Source organism: Trichoplusia ni, chromosome 6, assembly GCF_003590095.1.
Source record: "Trichoplusia ni isolate ovarian cell line Hi5 chromosome 6, tn1, whole genome shotgun sequence".
Lineage (NCBI taxonomy): Eukaryota > Metazoa > Arthropoda > Insecta > Lepidoptera > Noctuidae > Trichoplusia > Trichoplusia ni.
In genome coordinates, this window is record NC_039483.1 from 1496094 (window position 1) to 1516649 (window position 20556).

General features: G+C 34.2%; 1 protein-coding gene across 4 annotated transcripts in view; it reads right to left on the reverse strand.

The window, feature by feature from the left end:
• Positions 1-15927, reverse strand: part of LOC113494809 (soluble guanylate cyclase 88E) — a 92297-nt gene extending 76370 nt beyond the window's left edge. For all 4 annotated transcript variants that reach the window (XM_026873288.1, XM_026873289.1, XM_026873287.1 and 1 more), the window contains exon 1: positions 15844-15927. The gene's annotated coding sequence lies outside the window, so the exon portion shown is untranslated. The remainder of the gene's footprint in view (positions 1-15843) is intronic.
• Between the last annotated feature and the right edge of the window lie 4629 nt (positions 15928-20556).

Sequence of the window (20556 nt, forward strand, 5' to 3'; positions counted from 1 at the left end):
TGGTCTGACAATGTTTCCACTTCTTCGAGTACTCTCCAATTATGAACCATTTGTGCGACAGTCGAGCTAGCCAGAGAAAGGTCTACGATAGAGCCTCCCTGTTGCCGCACGCAAGTTAATACTGTGCCCCTGTTCAGGAGGCATAAGCCCGTTTCTAGGAGCCATTCCTCAACGAGAGTTCCGCGCGCATCCGTGCCGCGGGAGCCCCAAGCCACAGACTTAGCGTTGAAATCACCTAGGATAAGCACTGGGTAGCGGCGATGTTGTCCTATCAAAGCCCCAACATCGATTAGAAAGGCTTCAAATTCGGCCAAAACCCTATTAGGATTTTATACCAACCTAATTTATCATCATCACTCTATAAACTATCTATCCATTATTTTGTTCAATCAAAACGTTTGCTAAAACTCTCATTACTTTAACACCTTAAATTTGACGACGCAAGGAGATATCAAAGGACATTATAAATCCGTCTAACGATTTATTCTAAAACAGCAAATATAAGACAAACATACATCACAAACGTAAGTCCTTTTAGATCGAGTCGAGCAAAACTAAGCTAAATTCCATCAGTCGAGTCAAGAAAGTAGGCAATAAAATACCTAGGTACACCCGTCACCGCCTGGTTTAGAGGAGTTTTATTGCCGACAGATGTCGCTGTCTCGTTAGTCAGAGTATTCGCTAAAAGTATGAAACAGAATTCTCGAGTCTAATAAGCCGAAGATATATTATTTTCTAATATTTCGGCAGGATGCCTTTAACAAGTTGTAAACTTTTAATGATGAGCTGAACTGGTGAAGAGTAATGCATTGAACAAAAGTAAAGCTAGTAACTGATAGGTGGATTTTCTTTTGTTTCTAAAGCCGATAAGATAAGTTTAAATAAAACCGGTCGGATTTGCGACGCTGAGGTTGTTGATGTTTCCATACAGATAGGGTACCGAAATGCAAAGTTGCAAAAAAAAAGTTCCTATCAAATTAATGACTGTACAAACCGTTGCTTGACATCGGTGTTTATTATTAGGTAGTATTTGTGAAATACAACACACGTAAAAATTTTAAACCCATTCCTTCACGGTTCACGATACACATTCAGATGACGAAAAGACAACAAAGCCTTTTTTTCAGCTTCTCATTAGATTCGTGTTATTCCTAAGCCATGCCCTTGCGCTACTCTAAGCCACTTCATTTAAGGGCATATACTTGCTTTAAGGAGACTTGTCTTTGCTTTATAGTAGCACTTATTCATGTTAGCCTAATCCTTGATAACTAATCAACAAAAGAAAATAAAACACGGTTTTCCTAAAGTCAAAATTAATGTAACCTCCTTGTTATATAACAGTCAACCAATGTGTTTGATTGACAAACTCCTTTTCCAACTCATTTAAGACTAAATTCCATATCTGTTTTAACAAACGTGTATTTAATTAATAACAAACTGTCGTATAAGAAAATCGGTATAATACAAACTCTGTCAAAAGCGGGGTCTGTTACAAATTGATCCGACAATTTATCTTAACATAATCACCCCGGATTTACTTGCTTGTTCAGAATGTTGTAAATAATTAAGTGGCATACCAAAGGTACAATTTAAAGTTTGATAAATAATCTGAAATATGATTTTCTTTCTTGAATATTTTAAATTGGTAGAAAAGTTTTAAGTAGAGTTATAGTAGGGGAAATCCTTTGCAAGTACGCTGGGTGATACTCGTGTTTTAGACTTGTTTTAATCCATTAATACATAAATAAACTGGTTGTTTATACTCCATTTCTTCTTAAGTCACACTTTTGACAGCATTTTTATTATACACTCATAAATAAAACTAAGAAATTATTATAATAATTATTTAGTTCTGTTATATATTATCTTAATTGAATAATTACCAGCATTCTGATCATCTGCTTGGCAAATATATATTCTGTTCAATTCTATTCCATTCTTAATGTGACATAAAGGTAAAAGGACATACACTCATATAATTTAGTCGAATTTTACAAAAAGATTTCACTCTTTCAGTTGAAGTATGTTTTTAACAATTGAACTATGACCTTCATGCATAGCAATCACAGTTTCAAGGTTTCATTTTTCCAACAATACATTAAGTCTTGCACATTGCAATGTGATGCATTTTCCTTTTCTATTCTATTATAACTGTGAAAGCATTTGTAAAGGAAACATTATATCTCAGTCTTTTGTGTTTCTTTTATAAAATGTCTTTTAGAGTAGTCTCAAGCGGGTTTTTATTTTAAAATACATGAATTTACTTTTTTCTACTTTTTTTTGTATGAACTTTTCCGAAAACCCTTTCTCTTTTCTTTAGTTTCCGAGTATCTTTGTTATAAGATCAGCGTTAAAAATACATAATTTACACAAAGGATAGAATTATTATCCTTTGTGTAAATTATCTATTTTAATTTTAAAGATACTCGGAAACTATAGAAAAGAGAAAGGGTTTTCGGAAAAGATGGACTTTTTTCAAAAGATGGATGGTTTTCGCAAAAAAAAAAGTAGAAAAAAGTAAATATCATGTATTTTAAAATAAAAACCCACGTGTAATATGAAAGAGTTATCGTTGGACTTTGCACTCTTCTAGTCGAGTAATAAACTTTTTGATTCAATATTCCCATGAAGAAATATATTTCCATTTTCCAGCTTAATTATTGTGAATTGATCATGGCAATGCTAAAATGATCCCATGCAATATATAGACTTTTAATTTTAATTAATTTTAACAATAAACGAATACTGACTTGTCATTATGTTTTCAGTGACTTTTAGCTCTCTATGTTTCCCCTGTAATTTTCAAGGAAAAATAGTCGAATGTAATAAGCAAAGAAGTATTTCGAATATATTTCAAAATTGAATCACATTTTAAACGATCTTGAAAAGGAAGAGGTTCTCAATTATTCAGTTTATTTTGTTCAGTATTTACATTTCCTCTTCCCCCGTGGACTCTGCGCAGTACAGACGTGTTTAGACAGAAATATTGAATATTTTTTTTTTCGCATTTAATTCAAAATAAACATAAATTATATTAACCGTAGTACTAGGAGTGCATAGCCGCAAGGACAGTACGCAACAAGGAGCGCAAGAGAGCGAGACAAGTCAGCGTGCGAGGAAGACAAGCATATTTACGTGAGTTCACACTACACTGGCCACACCTCTCGAGTGCTTGCTCAAGGTCACGATTTACGCACGCTTACTTTCATTAAGCTTGGAACGGCGCTAGCGCAAGCTCCTTACATCGCTGCTATCCTAGTACTCGCGAAGCAGTAACTCAAAATGTCAGTTCAGCGATCCCCTCCTGGCTTGCTAAAAACTCCTTCGCAACCCACTATTCATTACAACTCAGACTCAGCACTCAACGAATCATCCGCAACTGAAGCTGATATTAATTATTTTAATGTGACCAAACGACAGAAGCGGAACTTCGGTGATATCACACCGCCAACCTCCTCCTCCGACATTAAAGCTTTCTTAGCCGAGTTCCAAGCTCAGCAAGATCAAAAATTCGAAGAACTTATTCTCACCTTAAAAACCATTACCGTGCAAAATCAAGAAATTAAAAAATCTGTTGAGTCACTTACAACACAGCATAAAGAATTACTGTCAAAAATTAACTATTTAGAATCCGAAAACACGGAGTACAAAAACCGAATATCGTCGCTAGAAAATCAACTTGAATATCTAGAAAAATACACACGTTCTACAACCCTTGAAATTCGCAACATACCTAAACAGGATAATGAACATAAGAAAACTCTTACACAAATAGTCCAAAAGATAGGCTCAACTTTGGAAGAGGGATTTTTAATTCAGGAGTCTGATATAAGGGATATTTTTCGCACCAAGACCGAAACTATTGCTGTAGACTTTACAACTACGAGGCATAAGGACTGCATGATTTCCAAAATAAAAAGCTACAACAAGTCTAAGCGCGAAAGGAAAGAACCACAGCTAAACACCACACACTTAAAGCTGCCTGGCGAATCACGCACAATATTCATATCCGAGTACTTAACAAACAAAGCTAGAAATATATATTACTTGGCCCGACTAAATGTAAAAAACAATAAGTTCGTCGCCGCCTGGACTTCATACGGGAAGGTGTACATAAAAATAGGAGAAGGATTGTCACCGATACGCATTGATGACAAGTCAGAACTGGTAAAGCTAGCTGCATGACTAGTCATTCGATTCTCCCACTATTTTATTTTATTACTTTTATTACAGTATCTTAGTTCTTTTTTATTAGATAAGTCTTCGTTCCACCCAATGTATGTTAGTCTTACTTGGAAATCCAGTTGTACACATCATTCACACCCACATCACTCACATCACACAAATACCCTTCACCCAACGCAACACCTAACAACACACACGCGAGTTTCGACATTGTTCGCTGACGGTATAAACAGTGGTGCGGATAAGTTTTCTTCATCATTTAGTCGCTTGATTTATTTAATTATGGCATCCGTCTCATATCCAGGTCTCATTTCAAATTACATAACTAAGACAAGTCATGCGTGGGCCGTGACAATATTGTCTTGTACATCCTTTTCTGTCTAGTTGTGTAATGCAGACTATTGAAACCTTAAACCTGGATCTGGACGCTATTAAAGTTGCCAAGTCAATATCATGCGACATAGATGATGTAAGAAATAAAATATCGACCGATAGCTGCTCTCTAAACATATTAACTCAAAATATACGTAGTATATGCTGCAACATATCAAACTTTACTACTCTCCTACAAAGATCTAATGTTTGTTGGGATGTATTAGTCTTAACAGAATGCTGGTTACCTTCAGCAAAATCGATTCCTCAACTCGATAACTACAATTGTACTTACACTACAACTCACAAAAGTCAAAACGAAGGAGTAGTAATCTATTATAATAACCATCTAAATGTGACTAGCGAAGAACCCCACATCAATGATGCAAATTGCCTACTTATCAAAATAAATGATAACATCTGCATAATAGGTATCTACCGTCCCCCGAGTACAAACAATACAACCAACTTTAATAACTCTATTCATTCACTATTAACAAAATTAAGTAATTATAAGAACATCATACTATGTGGCGATATTAATATCGATATTAGCCCCAAGAGTACAGATAAAAGACTACATGAATATTTAAACGTCCTCGCGAGTCACAGTATGCTCCCTGGGCACACTATCCCCACTCACGGCCGTACATGTCTAGACCATATAATTATCAAATCCAAATTGAAGGCCACCTGTTTGATATTTGAATCATCTGTAACAGACCACGAAAGTGTAGCACTTAGTCTTCGGTTAAAAACACGCCTACAATTCTATAAAAGGAACGCTCGGGTTATTAACTATGAGCTGCTCGACAAAACAATAGAAAACATTAACTTTCAGCCAATATTTGAGTGTTCCGACGCCAACCTGGCAGCAGACCTATTCGTGTCGTGTCTATCCACTGCTATTATAAGTAACACTAGTGCAATTAAAGTATCTAATAGAAAACGGACCTGCAAACCATGGATTACTAAAGCTCTATTACGTTGCATGAAAAATAGGGACAACCTCTACAAAAAATATAAACGCGACCCAGATAACGAGGTGGCTAAGACCACCTATAAGCGCTATCGCAATTTCTGTAACTCTATTCTAAGAAAAACTAAAATACAATACGAGAGAGATCAGATAAGGAGCACTCAAAACAATAAAAAACAACTATGGGAGGTAATAAAAAACATCAGCGGTTCTAATAAGCATATAGATCACTCACCTTGTCTGCTGAAGCAGGGAGATCCGGATAAAAACCTAGATAAAGTGAATGAGTTTTTTGCCAACGTCGGAAGAGTCCTGGCTGAAAAGATAACCGCTCCCACACAAACTCTACAAAATTACCCTATATTGTCACATGTAAACTCATTCACTTTGCTTTCTACTGATGAGGACGAAATATCACTGATAATAAGAAGCCTCAAGGTGAAATGTGCGGTGGGTACCGATCAAATCTCCAGCGAATTTCTAAAACGGTATATACACCGCCTCACACCACCTATAACATCCATTTGCAACCTGGCACTGTCAACGGGCATATTCCCAAAAGCATTTAAAACTGCAGTAATCAAACCTATCCACAAGAGCGGGGATAGAGACTGTCTCGATAATTACCGTCCCATATCTATTCTTCCAACGCTCTCTAAAATCCTAGAACGCGTAATAAACAAACGTCTCACTAATTTCGTAGAATCAAATGATCTTCTCTCATCTTCACAATTCGGGTTTAGACAGGGTAAATCTACTAACGACGCAGTACACAAGCTGTTACAAGCGGTGGTAAGCAACTTGGATAAAGGGAAGAAATGTCTAACGGTATTTTTAGATCTGGCGAAAGCTTTTGACACAGTTTCTATCCCACGCCTATTGCGAACTTTAGACACTATTGGAGTGAGAGGAATACCCTTGGAGTTGATGACAGACTTCTTGGTTGACAGGAGACAGAGGGTCAAGATTGATGACCAATTGAGTGATGAGATAGAAGTTAACTGCGGCTTGCCACAAGGCAGCATTCTCAGCCCGACCCTTTTCTTAATATATATTAATAGCCTCTGTCAACTGAAACTCCACAAGGGCTTAATCATCTCTTTTGCTGATGACACCGCCCTATTCTTCTATGGTGACAGTTGGGAGGAGACTTTTGACAAGGCTCAGACGGGCTTTAATCGAGTTACCAAATGGCTACAACACAATGTGCTGACACTAAATGTGTCAAAAACAAAGTACATAACCTTTGCCTACAGGAAGAGCTCGCTGCCAGGAGTGTCCCTCACCATCACTGCACACTTATGCGACCAGCAAACCACATGCTCATGCCTATCGCTCCTTAGGACAGAGGACACCAAATACCTTGGAATCATTATCGACCAATCGTTATCTTTCAAATCTCATATAAGAGCTCTGGTCCCACGGCTACGGAAGTTAATATATATATTTAAGTCGTTGAGAAACTCAGCTGACCGAACTGTTCTTAAAACAATTTACTTCGCTCTGTGCCAGTCCCTGATAGACTATTGCATCACATCGTGGGGTGGAGCAGCGAAGTCCCACCTCATTGAGGTGGAAAGAGCACAACGCGCCATTCTCAAGGTGGCTTTAGGACTGTCATTCCGTCATCCAACAGAAGAGCTGTACAAAGAATGGGACGTTCTCACTGTCAGACAACTGTTCATATTGCGCACCATTATGAAACAACACTCCGCACTGCCCTACGACCCAAACTTACTCAAGGGCAAGCGCCGGAAGGGCAAGGTTTGTGATACTCAGCGCTTTAATTCCGCCTCCTCAAACAACTCCTTCTGTTTCCTCGGACCATACCTTTACAATAAATTAAATAGTACCCTAAATATATACCCTACACTGAATTCTAAATGCAAAAAAACAGTGACAAATTATCTAAAAACCCTAACCTACCAAGATACCGAAAATCTCATAACCGTCATAAAATAAATAATCGGAATACTGTGTTACCAAGGCAATATCGTGTCCCTTAGTCCTTAAACAACTCGCTCACCTCCACTCTACACTCCACCTGATCTCACCTTCATACACTTAACATAAACTGTTTAATCTCATACCCAACTCTTCCACTTTACACCCTACATACTTTACAAAATGACACACACCTGGTTTTTTCCGCAAATAGTTTAACATTTAAATAGTTTAAAAAGTGTATTATTGTTACTTCTTAAATAGACTGCGTTTAAATAACTATGTCTCTAAGTTCTTGTTTTAGCTGTCTAAAAACTCTAGCCGAGGGAGGGCACTGGTGACCTGTAATACAGATTTTTGACAAAATCTACCACAGGCACCAGTCTCTCACAAAGTTAGGTCCAAGCCACCAACATTGAAATGTATATTGTTTAACCTACCTTTTGTGAAGAGAAAATAAATAAATATATTATTATTATTATTATTATTATTTAACGAGAAATAACTTTCACATTAAATTTCATTAAGTTTGGCTCAACAGGTTTTTAGTACATGTTTTCTTTGTTAAAACATATATAGTAGTATTTTAGGACGAAGATCATTAATTTAACCGTTTATAAAACAATACAGGCGTTTCTTATTGATTCTTCATTATTATTTTAACAAAACACAATTGTTACCATAGCGTCATGTTTTTCAAAACCTCGTAAACGTTTCTTTCTCCGCCACACTCAATACACTCTCATATACTAGTTTCAAGTGACCTGTCATATAACCCTTGCTTGAAAACGTGCGCATGTGACTTACAAAAGCATACCTCCCAGCGTCACGTCAGCGCGCCCTCGCAAATGTGACCTAAACTTGATCTTGAAGAGGATCGTAACTTTATAGGGATGTGAAAAACTACGCTAGGATACGATGTTTTGGCAATTTAATACATTTATAGAAAATATGAATGGATTGTGTGGGTGATATTGTCAAATGTAAAAACAATACTGAGGGCTCCGTACAAACAGTTACAGATTTGACAGTTAAAGTTGCCAAATCAATTCCCCCTAAATTGTGTGTCAGCTACAAAATGGCCGCAATTTATTTCTATTTTCTTGTTATAGCGACAACAGTAATACATCAACTGTGAACATTTCTACCGTCTATACAGGTACATGAGATACAGCCTGATGACGGACGGACAGACTGTGGTGCAACAGTAATAGGGCTTTTACCCTTTTAGTAAGAAATCCTAAAAAGGAAGTGAATGTAGAGATCTGTGTTAATAGTAAATGAAGATATGTGGAAGAATAAATCTAGCAAGGGCAAGGGGCAAGAGATGAATCCATTTTAATATAGTGTACTGAAGACAAGTAAGCCTGCTTTTTTTTGAGAACGGAAAATTGTTTATCTTAGTTTTATAATGTTTTATTTATTTATACTTTATTGCACATAAATAGACACACTTGGACAATATGTTCTTGGAAAGTTCATGTACAAAGGCGAGCTTAACCCAGAGTTGGGTTCTCTTACAGCAAACCTTAGAGTGACAGAGAGATTTGATGTAGAAGGAAAGCAAAACAGCGCAACAGTATTTGAAGAAGAAAAAAAAATATTAATAATTAGTAATGCTCTTATTTATTTCTTTAATTTAAGCTTCCGAAGGGTTATTTTCTTTTGAGTATTTACCGTTTTCATTATAGTTGTTTCCTTACATTAATCAATTATAGGGTGTCGTTGTGCATGTGATTTGTATGTTTGTAAAACGAACCGCGACACAAGGATTAAATTCCTTAATGCCGGGGCCTTTTTTTAATATTTTTCTCCCAACTACATAGTATTAATAAATATTTTGGCAACATGTCGGCCGATAAAACAAAGGCTCTACGCACTCGTGACGCTACATACTATTTGTCTAAGTAACTGAAAAAGCATATCACCTGAGGATAAATGCTAAGATGGAGCAAGGAAATGCGCTAGATTTTCCCATCTCTGTAACATATGGTTCACCTTGACTACAAACTTATCTGGAAAGGCTGTCCGAAGGTAGTCCGAACGTTGTAATCTAATTCGTTTCCGCATACCAGTAATATAAACTGTATTTAATTTAATTATCTTATGTAATAATTGTTTTAAACAAATCCTTACTAATATTATAAATGTGAAAGTAACTCTGTCTGTCTATCTGTTACGCTTTCACGTCTTAATCACTGAACTGATTTCAATGAAATTTGGTACAGAGATAGAGTTGACCTTGAGAAAGAACATAGGATAGTTTTATCCCGGACTTTTGAAGAGTTCACTTGGAAACGCGATATAAGAAGATTTTGGACTGCTCCTGAAATTTAAAATCTCAAAACATATTTAATCTTACATTTTACCTTATCTAGCAGGAAAATGTTTACATTTCTGAAAGTATTTCCTTTGGCGAGCACCTGCCACGCTCGTATAGTGGAGGTGTCAAGGACGTAACGCGGAATGATATATATTAAAAAGTACCGGAATGTGGTGTCCAGGTAGTGTCTTAACAGAATTAAAAATATGTATATACTCTGTAAGTGGTACTTTTGGTATTTTATGTGTTTTTTTGTTATTGTATAGTAAAAGCTTTTAAATATTTTTGCTATAATTTTTTGCTGGATTAAATCTTCTAATATATAAAATTCCCGTGTCACGATGTTAGTTACCGTTTACCGTTAACCGATTTTTACAAAATTTTGTATACATATTGGGTAGGTCTGAGAATAGAACAACATCTATTTTTCATACCCCTAAGTGAAAAGGGTTGCTCACACTAAAAAAATATTTTGTTTTTTGGACGAATTTTTTTGTTTTTAATGTGGCATTAAAATTGCATAAAACTAGAAAAAAAAATTCGGCAAAACAACGTTTGCTGGGTCAGCTAGTAGTAGATATATTGAAGTAATTTTTGTCGGCGAAAATCGTCTTCACATTTTTTGATAACACCGTGTAACTTCATAGCAACTTAATACGAATTATGAAGCATTTCTCAGAATTTCATATTTGATAGTAGTCAATATATAAGGGATCTGTTCTCTTCCACATAAATAAATCCAATGAAAATCCGGTAAAGTAGGTAGGTCGCAGACTCGCAACACAGAAGGGCTAAAGAAAAAAAATGAAACATAATGTTTATCGTCGCTCCAACTCATTTTTTATTAATATCTTAATGAGAGAAGTATTCAATTTCAACTGTGTATCTAACACGGTTCATAGACAGCCTGGTGACAGACAGCGGAATTTCTATAATAGGATTCCGTTTTTCCCTTTCCATACGGACCCCTAAAACAAACTTGTAAGCTACTACTACAAAAATATCCACACGTCCTGAGATCTGAGATGTGTTGAACTTGATCTTGAACACGTCGGAAGTCCCCGAAGACATTAAAGTTATCTCACACAAGTATTGCAGAGATTTGCTCCCGACAAGAGGTTTTCACAAGATCCGAGGTAAATCGTTTTAAGAGTACTTTTCACTGACTTAAGTAACTTATGACCGATGTTTTTCTTTATCAAGGTCACACAAAAAAGAAATTCTATTTGCATATTTCAAACTTCAAATAATAAAAAACTTAATATTTATCTCTCTCATAATATAAAAAAAAATCTTCAAAACTCGGACACAAATTGCTTGACGCTACAATTTCTCTTACCATAACTCAAGTTTCGTAACGACAAAAAAGCTGTATCCTTAATTTATTATTTTCAGTTATTTCAGAATTAAATTATCTTTATTACAATACTCCTGTCTTAGGAAACTCTTACAGGCCTTAAAGATAAAACCTTCGTGTAATTTTACGGCGACCAGTCACTGTACTACGAGCTTATAAAACACGCCTATTGAAAGGGAGATAGTGCTCTACACAGAGTATCGGCATCTCGTTTTCAGCACAGCGACAGTCCTTATTTGAAAGTCCATAGTTATTATCCTATAGTATCTGGGCTAAGGATACAATTTGATGACGTAATTACAAATTGATTCTGTTAATCAAGTAGTTATTTCTGAAAAGTGGGGAACGTACTTAGTAGATATAGTCAACGGCAAAAGTAGATGATCAAAATCAGAAACTCAATAATAATAAACGCAGTTCGCGACAATTCGTGGTGGACATATATAAATTTGTATACACGAGGTACATGTGCAAAAACAACGCAGGTAATGTGACGCTATGCTATGACTTTTTCATTGTTATATGAACTGGGACGTGGTAAATTAGAAAAATTAAGGAATTTATTTTTTTGAGATTATCGAACCAACGGTAAAGAAAAACATAGGAAACGTGGACCCCAAATTACAGTCATCTATCGTGGAGATGATCAATGCTCAAACCTCCATATAGGAAGAGACATATGCATAACAGTATAACAATATAAGTATTATAATGCAATACCTATAAATGCTTGAACTCGTCATCCTCTTAAACAAGGCTTAATTAGACTTGAAAATATACTAAATTTCACTTGGTTATATTAAAAGCGGTCGTTCTCACGGAGAATTTCAGACGAATATATTATTCAAGACACCGATTAAAGATTCTGGGAAGGCACTCAGTGTCAATGTCACCCTAATTGAATTAATTATTACTTCATTTAACTGTAACAGCTTTAGAGTTTAATGATCACTATTTAGGCCAAATTTTAAGAGGATCTAAACTTGAAGATAGTTTGGAAATAGATTTCATGATTTATAAGCTAATATAAGTTATTTAAACTATCTGTAACATGTTTGCCTAATCTGCTGAATCAATTTTAATGAGCTTTGTTATAATGGTATTTAGAATTTAGAATCTTAAAAAGAACAAACGATGTGTTTTTGCCGCGAAACCCTTTACCGCAAGATGGATGTTTGACACTTTTAGAAATACAAATTTTATTCGATTTGTCTAAATAAAATATCGTTAGTAAACCAAGCGGACATGAGTCTAGTAGGTACAGTGGCATAATCATATAATTATTTACTATTTTAAAGTCGTAAATTCTAAGGTTTATATTGCGCATTTACTAGTAATTTGTCTACATTCACTACTGCCGACTACTTACTTCTTATTTTTATCGCAACAATCGCAAGGTTGATTCTAAACGTGATGTCAGGGTTTAAACCGCCTGGCTTCGACATCCTTAAGAAAGTATCTGATGTGAACGGTTTCTTAAAGACGCAATGTTTTCATCTAGCGTTTTACCAAGTGGTAATCCTTTTCTAATATGCAGGTGGGTTTGAGTCTACAACCCTTGACTTGGCATTCCAATTGCCATCCCACTAGGCTACCTTTAATCTTATCACATTACTAGCTGTTGCCCGCGACTTCGTCCCCGTGGGTAGAAGATATAAGTTATGATTTATACCTGCCCTGTTTTTTTCACATTTTCCATTGTATCTTCGCTCTATCTTTTAGTCGCAGCGTGATGGTTTATAGCCTAAAGCCTTCCTCGATGAATGGTCTATTCAACACAAAAAGAATTTTTCAATTTGGACCAGTAGTCTTGTAGCGCGTTCAAACAAACAAACAAACTCTTCAGCTTTATATATTAGTATAGAAGTATAGATATAGAAGTATAGATTCGAATTTTAATCCCTTAATTCTAAATGTATATACGTATGTGTTACAACATTTACGAGCAATTGCTCTACATTTAATACCCTAAGCTACAACACTTAAGCTTGCCTATATTTAGGTACATGATTTACGTACCTCCAAGTACAACTTGATAACAACACTATTTTATGTTAGTATGCCCATACTACTACATCAAGTAGGTCTTTGTACGTGATAACCGTTTTCAGGGTTCTGTAGACAGTACGCAAGTGGGGGTATGAACGGAACCCCTTTTACGGAGGTACCGCTGTCTGTCCACCTGTCTACTGCTGTATATTATGAAACGCAGTTAGACAGTTGAAATTTTCACTGGTGGTATTTAACAAATACGAAAAATAAATATCGAGGTTTACCAACAGTGATTTTGATATTTGTTGTTTGACCAGCCCTTAATATTTTTCATCCAACAGATATGGTTTTGGAATATTTGTACGGAACCCTATATTTCGCTAGTCCTGCTCGCACTTAACCGGTTTTGTTATTCCCGTCACGATCTCAAATTCTCAAGCTTAGGTCCAGTGTGGTACTTAAGTGTTTTCACGTGGAATTTGTACGTTTTTGGGTAAACAGCCGTCTTGGTCAAACTATGGCTATTTATAAACGTCGTAGACGCTATAAAATTTGTTTTAGATGGTCAGTTTAACTGATACTGTAGATAAAAAGAGGTAATAAAGGAAACTTGATACTACAGCTCCGCTGGCTATCGTCTCTCCATCTGTCCACCCGTCTCTCCCCAAGTTGTAACTCATGAATTGTAACAGTTAGGTAGACAGACATGTATGTCTTCAATGTCGCAATTCAATATTAACTTTTAAGGGCTACCCCATCATTGAATGTGAGCACTATATCGCGAAGGCTTCCTCAAACATTTATATCATATTCAGGACACTAAAATAATTACTAAAATAGTCGCGGGCAACAGCTAACTAACAATAAATTCTAACTTCTTGCAAACAATTTAACACGTCTACAATACTCTAACCGTAAAATAAAAAACAATTTCTATAACTACAAAAAGAAATCGCTAAATAAATGAAAAGAGGTTTTAATAAGAAACATAACACAAACTCTTTAATTAAGTTCCACATTTTCTGAGCGTCAGCAAAATTGTGTAAGGAGCAATCCTATTTAGTTTTCTGAGTTAATGGCCTAAGGGAAGTTATTTGCGATAGTCTCTTAACAATGTGAATTGGCAGCCAGTATTTGGTGGGATTGTAAGTGGTTTTGTTTTAAGTTAATGTCAATATCTGTTTGCCTACCTTATTATGAAAAAAAAAAGAAATGGGTTAGAAAACAATTGTGATGGACATTTTGTGGTCTATGGTTGAAAAGTAAAAAGAAGAGTCGGCTAAGTTAGAGTGGTAATAAAAGTTTAGCCGTTCCTTGATGGGTTTACAAAAATATTTTGATCGCTTTGGGACTTGTAAAGCCGCAGACTATGTAAAAAAGTTTACCTCAACCTTCATTGTATGGACTATCAAATGAAAACAAATTAGACAACAAGCGTTGCTGTTGTTGGGTATTTTTTATTATTTGTAAGGTATTACCTACTTAAAATGTAAATCAATGCTATTTTTGAAAACTAAGTAGGTCAAACTGCACTATCGGTCAAATCAATCGGAGAAACGAACTAACAACAAATAAGACTTAATTTAATGTTTGAGGAAAACTACGTTTTTACGGAAATGAACGACGCCATTTTCTTTTATTACAGGTAGCATAACATACATTATTGGGTGCGATGTCGTTCTAATTTAAGGGGGTTTGGAGGTTTTAATATTAATGATGGAAATTTAGGTTTTCTGTCATGAAGGTAAGTGTTTATTAAGGATAACAAAATGAACCATCGGAAAGTAGTAAATTATTCGCTTCGAAAATTTAGACATGGCTTATAGCTTGATTTTTTTACATCTGAATCTGAATCTAAATATTACGAAATAATTAAATTATTAAATTAAGTCTTCAGAAAAAATCATGTAAAGCGTCTGCTACTTAAAAAAATAATATTAAACAAGATAGAAACTAAAAAGTGCTTTTAATTCTAAGATAAGTTATAAAAGTAGAGTTTTATACACATTTATTTGACTTTAAAACATTTTTATCGCTAAGAAAACAGTATAATACCTAGCAAAATTGCATTATTTGTACAGAATTCGAAATTTAATATTCACTTTTTTTTATTCCGAGCTAGGGACGGGACTGCTGGTAAACCATAAAAAAATGATACACAACACTATTCCTTATTCTTAGACGCATGAATTAGATGAATTATCCAATTTGTTTTTATGACATTAATAAGTCTCGCCCCCCATACACCGTCACGAATGTTGACAGTCCTTAACCTTGACACCACCGGAACTGGCTGACAAGCGCCATTATGTTTTATGGCGTGACGTCACGTCATAACAAACCGATACGTACCTCCTTATTGTGCCGATTTTGTACTCAATGATTAATTAATTTGTAAAATGATACGTGATTATCGTTTTACGGTTTGGCTCTATTCAATTGATGTTGGTGATATAGATATAGAAGATTATATATTATAGTAATGATTATTAACTATTATTTTGTTATAATGCGTTAAAACAATCTTTAATAAAAAAAAACACTGTTTAATGGAACTCCTAAGTATAGGGAAGATTAATCGCTAGCCACGGCATATTGTTTTCCGCAGAAAAAAAAAACTAAAATTTAGAGATTGCAAGCATTGCATTTTTTCTATAAATGTAATTATTCAATTAAATAAACCACACTTACCGTTATATTTTCTGCTCCACAAAATAACAGTTTCTTATTAAATAATCAAACAACCCACAATCACAACACTTGCAAAAATAAATACATAATTAAAATGCATAAAAACTTTTTACTACATTTAAACAAAAAAACAAACTTCAATTACAACACTGGCACCACAACCAATACATTCTCAATTTAAAATTCCCGCGCGCTTCGAAAGTTAGTTTCGTAAATAAGGGTAGGATTAGACTGTTGCGTTTCGCGAACGCTGTGCGACTGACAAGCGGGTTAGCTGTGAGCGAGTTCGCCCGTCCGCGCGCCATGTCGCGTGGAAATCGCAGGCGCGTTGCAGCCCAAACGAAATGGGCTTAGCTCGTAATTAGCGCATTTAAACGTAATTGACGCGCTAATATAAATGATTTTATGACGTCATTCTTGACGCCATTAATGGTATTATTTTGATGGTCACATTTGAAAGATGTGTAAATTGTTTTGTATAGGATTTGAATGCGAAAATAGAGGGGTATTCTTTTCTATGCGTATTGCGTTGTATGTAGGGCAGGCGGCACGTGTATGAAATAAAAATTTTAATGGCGAATATTCCAATGAATTAGTAGGTACGAATGTAGTGGCTTGATTTTTTTTGATTTGTGTAGAGAGTTTTGAGAACTTTTACTCGATTTGATTTGAAAAACAGAACACTTTAAATAAAATTATAAGTTGATGTTAAATAAAAAAAGACCTGACTATGAATTTTTAGTTTAATACATTACAATAATCCGATTAATTAAACGTTACCTCTCGGAAAATTAACTTAAAAACGACTTCACTTAATTCTCACAACTTACAAACTTTTTACTTTTATTATTAAACCAAGGAGTTTGGTAAATATCTCGTATGTTTATATTGAACTTCTGAAAGAGGTGTAATTATTCTTATCTGGCGCGCCAGCTTGAACACTCGTGAAACGGGTGGGTTTGGGGTGAAAATACTTACAATTTCTTTCGCTTTTTCTTTTGAAAAGGGCTGTTTATCTCGTATATATGTATGTAACTCGTAGGTATTGTCTGGTAGGTTGTAGGTGTCTTTTCGGTTGTTAATCAATACGCGTGAAAATTAATTGTTTAAAGCAACTTTTCCTTTCTTTTACAGTTTAATTTCGTAGAACAATTATTTTGGAATGGTCAAAGTCAGTGCTAACAAATCTTATTTACGACATTACACACGTTAAATACTGTTTTTTTCAGCTAAAACCTTATTATATTGATCTAAAAAGTAAACTATAAACTGGAAACAGCTTTTTATGTAACTCTTATTGTAACATTTTTCGAAATACGCATTCTATGTTATAAAATACAAAGTATGTTTCACGCGTTTATTAATATCAATAGATGATGTCCCTACTTATTTCATTATAATTGTATTGTGTTAAAGAATATTCTTTGAATAAATAATGCATTGAAACTGACTTAAAGGAAATGATCACTTCAGAATAAATTTATTCAGGAAAAACGTTTTTAATTGAATTGTCCTGAAAACTCCATCAAACTCTACTCACCACTCCATTCATACTTAAACGATATAAAATAAAACTTTTAACTGTTTGCGATTAAACATCAACAAGAACTTTTTCGTGAAAAAACTTTTTGCTGAAAGGAGATTCCATTACCAAAAACCATTCAAGAAAACCTCACTTTAGGCGAGGAAGGCTCAACATTTAAAAAGTTCTCGCTAATAAAATGGAACTCTACATTTTCTTTTCTTTTTAGGGTACCGTACCCAGAGAGTAAAACCGGAACCCGAAAACTGAAGCTTCGCTGTCTCACGGACCGTCCGTCACTGTATATAGCTGGACACTGAAAATTTTTAGATTAATATTTCGATTGCGGCTTATAACTACAAAAAAACAATTATAAGCCATGGCTTTTAGGGCTTTGTATACAACCCATTAAAAAGGTATATATGAAACCCTGTTGCTAAGCCTTCGCTGTACGTTCGTCCTACTTTAAGTCAGCAAGCAGTTTGTATTATCTATGTTCAATCTAATAGAATGAAAAAAATACTTACTCATTAATTAAACCATTTCTGATTAATTCCGTAGCGGCTACCAAGAGATTGTCCCATTGTAGATCCTAGCTTAGGTACAATGTTGCAATTGTGGCGAGCTTATCCCAAAACAAAAAGACTGATAAGAAAACAATTTGAAATCTTCGCTTCATTATTTTCATTCAATAAATATTTTTCTAACTGCTGTCACCTACTACAAATAAAAAGCATTCACATAAAAAAATATTTGTACTATGATATGATACGGAACCCGCAATGCAAGTGTTTCTTCAACTGAAATGTTTTTTTTTCTATTTCAGACCAAACCGTAGACTCTTGTCTATATCAAATAAATATTTATCAACAACAAATAACAATTGAAGAAATAGTATTTTGCGGTCTAACTTGTTTGTGTAAAAGGTTTAGTCAATAAATTTTCGTTAATCTGTATTTGGGTGGCCAGTTGGGCTTACAATTATTGAGTTGCTTTGGTGCTAAAGATTTTTAGGTATTTACTAGTCTCAAGTAAAGCCAATTTTTGTTGCTACGATGCTTCACTCTTTTTCTTCGTATTAAATGACCTTAGACCTTGCTTCAGTCAGACCCCCAAGATTCAAACGTTAGTTTGACCTTACTGATAATATTAATTGAAGCTTCGCATACATATCTGTTTAAGAATACAGTAAAAAAATCCCAGTATATCTATATAATCTTATCTTTCTGTTACTAATCAGTTGCTTATACAATGCAATGCAAAAAAAATGCATCCAACGTTTCAATAATTGTCTTACGTTTGAAACCTTTATAGATCAGTTCTCCAATTCATCTTTAAAATCTCCGATGGCTACTAATATATCGTCTAATATATTTATCATACGTTTGAAGCGAAACTGCCAACAATAACAATAATCTGTGACGTGTTTGCACCGTTTCTGGCGACGAGGCTATTTGCATATGAATTGCGAATCAAAATATACGAAATACGATCAACGTATCATTTGTGAGCAAATGACACATTATGCCGACTGACTGGACGTTATTCAGACATTCAGGGTCCTAGCTTTAATGTATAAATTAATATGTGAACTTAGAAAAATAGTTTTCTTTATATTTTTGTAGTATGGATGGATAAAAGGAAATTTTTTGTTAATTGTTTCACTCTATACTTATATTTGTGTGTCAATTTTTATTTTAAGTGCTTTAAATATTCATACTTGTAGAAATTATAGACAGTCCCTTGAGGTTTTTGAAATGCTATGAATGTAACAGTATATATTTTTTTGGAAAAAAAATAAAATAAATAATGTATATGTTCACGATTTTTATTATAAGGCTATCTATTGCATTAGGACCTACTTGTAATATAATAATCATAATTAAATTTGTCAAATCACAACTTATAATAAAATTACATTAAGACGTGGTTTCATTGCCTCAGTCTATATTATAAATTTAAAAATTTTGACTCTCCCTTGCATATATATTTTAGAGACATGTAAGTTTGTTAAAAAACACCAAGAATTTTACACAACGAGAGAAAATAAACAAACCAAGTATGTGTTAAGGCACAAAAATAGACTAAACTTACCACAATCGAGATTAAAGATGCATTCAACTAGCCCATATGTCATGTCTATAAAAATATTTAATAAATTACCCGAACATATAAAGAAAGAAGATAAGCTTAATGTTTTTATTCATAAATTGAAACAATTATTACTACAAAAAAGCTACTATCACATAAATGAATATTTAAACGACAATTTTTAGCAACATACCTGCCTATAAAAACAAAGACATTTTTAAATTAGAAGACGGCACAAAGACATTTACATAAAGACATTGACTAACATTGACTAGATTGATTTTTTTTTTTTTTTTATTGTTACGACATTTCAATTATTTTGACATTTATTTAATATTTGACAAGTATTTGACATGTTTTATTTTTTATTATAATTTGAATTACAATTGACATTGAATAATTTATATATTTTAGAATATTTATATGAATTTATAATTTTGCATGTAAGTATTTTGAAAATAATATATACACAACAATCACATATGTACCATTTATATATATTTAATATTTAATTAAAATACTGCAATAATAAGACAAACTTGTAATTTGTAATGCGTAAGTGATTCGAATTGTCTAATTACCTTTTAGTATTTAACATTGAAAGTTTTCATTCCTCCTCTCTCCTACGATTGCCGTGCCCGACAGGGTCCATGATTGTTACCACTATATTTAAGATCTATATTACATTGTGGAGTGCAATAAACGTATTGAGTATTGAGTATTGAGTCTAAAATATCGCAAATGTAATTTAACACTTTATTTTCACACAAAAGTCGGATAAAACTGTCTTACATTGGTCGACTAAAGTTTACGTATAACATTGTTTTTAAAGACTGACAAACAAGAGGGTTAACCTTTTCATTTTAGGATAGACATTCTTCATCGTTTGTCGAAAAGTTAATGAAATTCTACGAAATCCAATAACTTCACGGCCTAAAATTACTTTCTGTCGTTTCGTGTTTGTAGACTAAACATTAATTATTTTTTATCTGTTTTATTTGGCATTTTTTAATATTGATTTATTATTGCTCTAAGATTGTTCTCGGTTTCCAGAAATAATTAAATTCATCACTAATGTTTCGGCACACTATACCAAGATA